The sequence below is a fragment of the Trichechus manatus genome, unplaced genomic scaffold (genome assembly GCF_000243295.1).
Source record: "Trichechus manatus latirostris isolate Lorelei unplaced genomic scaffold, TriManLat1.0 scaffold00035, whole genome shotgun sequence".
Lineage (NCBI taxonomy): Eukaryota > Metazoa > Chordata > Mammalia > Sirenia > Trichechidae > Trichechus > Trichechus manatus.
Window position 1 is genome coordinate 799,598 of NW_004443971.1, and position 5,040 is coordinate 804,637.

The 5,040-nt window shown below is 34.8% G+C and overlaps 1 pseudogene; it reads left to right on the top strand.

The window, feature by feature from the left end:
• Window positions 1-422: 422 nt before the first annotated feature.
• On the top strand, window positions 423-1,386 carry LOC101355259 (olfactory receptor 4K17-like; annotated as a pseudogene).
• Window positions 1,387-5,040: the final 3,654 nt, after the last annotated feature.

The following is a 5,040-nucleotide window of genomic DNA, read 5'->3' on the forward strand; positions in this document are numbered from 1 at the left end:
AGTCCTTTTCATCTGTGAAAAGTCTATAGCATTGACCTTAAATATTTTTTCTAAATTTTCTTCTTATAATAATTTTAGCTTCTTATTTTTATATTTACTCTACATGAGTTTTTTTTTTTTTTTAATGTAAGGGAGGTGGAAAACAAACCTTGCATTTTTCTAAGTAAACACATTTCTTTGTCACAACTGAGCTGTGGTTGTGATTATAAAGACAAATACAGCAGAAACTACTTTCCAAAGGGTATTGCTTAAAAGCTAGGCTTAGAGTCTCTGTTCTCTGGGAGGTAAGAAGTTTAGACTATATCACCTCCCTCTTAGAGGTAATGGAAAATGACACTAAATTTCAAATTCAATTGAGAATATTGAAGGACTCACAAGAATAAAAAAAGGTTGTCAACCTCTACACTATTAGTGCTCTCTCTACAGGTTATCTCAGAGCGAACCATATGATGGATTCCATGGAAAATTCAATCAGTCTCAAGTGTCAGAATTCATTTTGCAGGGACTGATCAGCTCCCAAGATACAGTTTCTTCTCTTTGCACTCTTCTCAGTTACCTATTTGATCACTGTTTTGGAAAACCTCATTGTGGTCACAGTGTTTTATATTCCAAACCTGAACACTCCCATGTACTTTCTCCTTGGGAACCTCTCCTTTGTGGACATGACTCTTGCTTTTTTGCCACCCCTAAGATGATTTTGAACTTCACAAAAAGCATAAGACCATTTCATTTGCTGGATGTTTCATTCAGATCTTTCTCCTTCGCTTCCCAGGTGGGGTTGAAATGGTACGATTGGTCTCCGTGGCATATGACAGATATGTAGCCATCTGTAAGCTCCTACACTACACAGCCATCATGAACAAGACGGTGTGCGTTTTGCTGGTAGTGACCTCATGGTTTTCAGGTCTCCTTCACTTGGGGCTTCAGATAACTTTTGTTGTGAATTTGCCTTTCTGTGGTCCCAGTGTGGTAGACAACATTTTCTGCGGTCTGCCTCTGGTTACTAAGCTTGCCTGGGTAGATACCTGTATTGTACAGATAGTTATTGTTGTCAACAGTGGAATGATCTCCCTGAGCTGTTTCCTTATATTGCTTAACTCCTACAGTCTGATTCTCGTTACCATTAGGAGCCACTCTTCTGTTGGGCAGTCCAAAGCCTGTTCCACACTGACTGCCCACATCACAGTAGTGATTCTCTTCTTTGGCCTGTGCATCTTCATCTATATCTGGCCCTTCAGCAACCACTCTGGATAAGTTCCTTGCTGTGTTTTATACCATTGTCACCCCATCTTGAATCCAATTATCTATACTCTGTGAAACAAAGAAATGAAGACATCCGTGAAGAAACTCTGAAGTTATTTTGTGAATTCTAGAGAGGATACTTAGGTTAAAAATATAATTTAGACAGAAACAGAATATTTTAAAATTTTTTTTAAAGATTTCTTATAAAATTAAAGTTACTGAATTCATGTAGAGTAAGCCAAGTACGATTTAGCAAGATTTTTAAAAAACAGACATATGAGGATATTTTGAATATAGTATCAAGTAAAAATATATAGATAAATAGTTTTTGGATTTTTAAAGTGGTAATGACTGGAGTTATAAAGATCATCAACCAGAGACTCACTTGTCCTTCAGAAAAGCTAGTAAAAATATGATCTATCAAGGTATTAAAATGACATTTGTTGAAAGGAAAAATAAAATGAGTCCTCAAAACGTTTATCACATTTTTCTGTACAGCCAGAACGATTTGACTCTTAATGTGGTCCCAATCTACTAAACAATATTAATGTCTGAGTCAAAACTCACATGTAGTACCTCATAAGAAAACAGAAACTATGGGTTTCGTGGGTTTCAGTATCCACCTACTTCATCAAAATACACTCAGTTTCTCTGTTGCTTCCAAAATGAGAAAGTTTCTGTAGATTTCCCCTTAAGATTGTTAATATCATGAAATTTTACTCCCATATTTTATCCAAGAAATCTCAATTTTAGAAAACAATGTTCTTGATTCCAAAATATTACACATTCCAGAAAGACTTTTTTTCTTAAGAGGAATTTGAATCTAAAATATAATCTCTAACAATTAATAACATTATGCATTTCTTTACTTTCTAGAGAATTAATGTAATGACTTTTGGATACCACAACAACACTACTTGTTGCCATTAATAGAATATGATTCCTTGGAATTTTTCTACCTGTGAATCTGCATAGACTCATTTACAACCTTCAATTTCTTTCCTTCTATAATACATGTCATTGATATACGAGATAAAAATCGACAGCTATAGAAAGTTTTGTTTTATTTTTTGACAAGACTAATTGTAAACTAAGTGGAATGTTGACAATGAATAAAATCAATACATATTTGTTGGTAGGTTATTTTCTCCACTTTTATATGTCCTTTGACCATAATCAATTACAAAAATAGAATTAATGAATCAAGAAGACCTTGAGATCTTAGGGATGAAATTTTAGTTAGTGTCAGTAACTGTGATTACAAAGAAAAAAGAAAGTAGAAAAACAATCTACTTATGGTAGCCTCTGCTTAGGCCAGATATCTAGATTTTGGGGGATCCTTCACAACTCCCCCCATTTGATCAAGAATTTTTATAGAAATTCTCTGATCATTATTAAAACAGGGTCTCTTCTGCATGAACTTATTTTCCTTGCATTTATTAGGTGACCATCTATTCAAAATAGGCTTTTAAGACCACAGACACTCTCCATGAAAGATAGCCAGGCACCATATGTTCTGTCTTTGCCATGCCATAGCTTGGATCTCTGATTCTGTGATCTTTTAAGAAGGGGTTTGTAGCAGCAGGGCAAAACTGATAGGAATACTTAGCAGAGAAAGGTATCAGCCTAGGTGAAGAGTTGAACTATCTTCTAAGGAATGCGTCTTTGTTCAAAATACATGATCTTTTGTATAACAAGTAGTGTTGCATTGTGAGTACAAGTATTTGGAAAACATTTCATAAAACATTTGATAAATCCTACAATAATTATTATGATAATTAAGAGAATTAATGCAGTTTGTAAAATTAAACGTAAGCAAGAACCAATTTCAGTAGGTAGCCAACTAAAAATATCAAGAAAATGGGAATTGGACAAAGGGGTTAGTTGAAGCCATGTAGCTTTCTGGCAGACTTGTTTAAGATCTAGTTTTACTTCTCCTCAAGTATTTATCCATGTACAGCAAGTGGTATTAGCAATTGCACAAATTCCTCCTTGTTGTGCTAAAACAAAATCAAGGACAATTATATAATCCAACACAACTTTGGCAAGGCAGTTTAAATATTCTTGTTGGGCTTCTGTGCTATCGGCTAGTTCATTTGTTATTTGGAGCATAGTAGCATACCGACTGCAAATAGATTTTCAAGTTTGGGGATACCCACAAGTGGAAAACGGTCCCAGAGAAATGCCATCTGTTCCCGGATCTGTCCATTATAGGGTTTTCTAATTTCTTTTGTGTTGGGAAAAGAGTTTCAGATCATAGATCCAATGTACACTTTCACTATAAGAGTGGAGATTCAGGAGAACTCCTAAAAAGCCAAACATACATTGACCTGTCATTTTTAAACCATCTAGGAGTGATAATGCCCAAGCATAGAGCTTGTTACTTGGATTTGTATTTTTATTAGTTAGGTATTTTGATTCCCTACAAAAAACATGTATACATGAGGAGCACAGATCATATTATTTCCAATGTCATTTTTTGAAAAAAGGATGATTTGGTTGACTTTTCCAAGCCATTCTTTAGTCAAAGAGTTATTACAAATAAACAATAGTCCTCTGTATGTAAGGTGGTAAATGCAATGACAAAAGAATGGTTTTCCTTTGGTACTGCTGCAAGGTACTCTTATAAAAGTTTGAAGATACCTAGGATCCCTTGGGTTATGAGTGGCTAATCAGTACATGGGTAAAGCTTTTATGTATTTTTGGTACAGGTTTTCAAACTTTCCTCTTTATCAGTGACTTGAGGGTGTTGAGTTAAATTGAAACATGGCACCTGGGGACTTGTTAATAATTCTGGAGGGTGCCAGAACCTGACATGTGTAGCTTGTTTAAAGGAAATATTAGGGTTTACAGTAAAATCAGTTACAGAGCCATAGTTAAACACAGGGATAGCTAAAGGGCCTGAATTAGTATGTCCAGATTTTGGGATTTGATGGTCGATCTAACAGTCACTAGCTATCAACTGAGCTAATCTAACAAAGGCATTATCATGTCAGGCATCAGCAGAAGTCATGATATACAGTGAGAGGATACTTAAGAAAGGCTTCATAGTGTAAGAATATTAACTAAAAAGTAATAAAATAAAGCAAATATTATAAACACAATAGCTATGATAAAACAAACAACTCTTCCTTCAGTTACTCATATGGAAGAAAGAGGATATTAAAACAAAGGGGAATACCAACAATACCAGCAATCAATAGAAGGATGGTTATAAGTATGAAGCAAATTACAAAAATGTCAATAGTCTGCACAAAAAGTTCTTACCTGTCGATAAACCAAATCTTGAAAAATAAGGCCACTCCCAAAACAAAGTCCAATAATTTCAAAAGTTTGAATGAGGTGTTTTTCTTTGATCTTGGAAGGAGTTGTCTACTTCCAACGTAAGCTGCTTCTGGCCACAAGGGTGTTTGAATTTCAGTTTAAGCCCTTCTGTAGGCTGAGCAATCCAGGAAGGTGCTTTAACTCTCTTAAGTTGGAATAGTTGAATCTAAGTTTTAACTCCTTGTAATTTGGCAGCACAAATACTAGTGAAAAGGACCAAATATGGTCCTTTCCAATGAGACCACAGGGAATCTTTTAATCAATTGGTGCCTCTTCCAAAATACATAGTCACCTGGTTCAATAGTAGGTAATTTTTGTATTTCTAAATTTTGGCTGTCAAAAGCGTCTTTGACTCTTTTTTTTTTTTAATATTTTATAGTACTTCAGGTGAAGGCTTACAGAACAAATAGTTTCTCATGAAACAGTAGTACACATGTTGTTTTATGAGATTGGTTAACAACCCCACAACATATT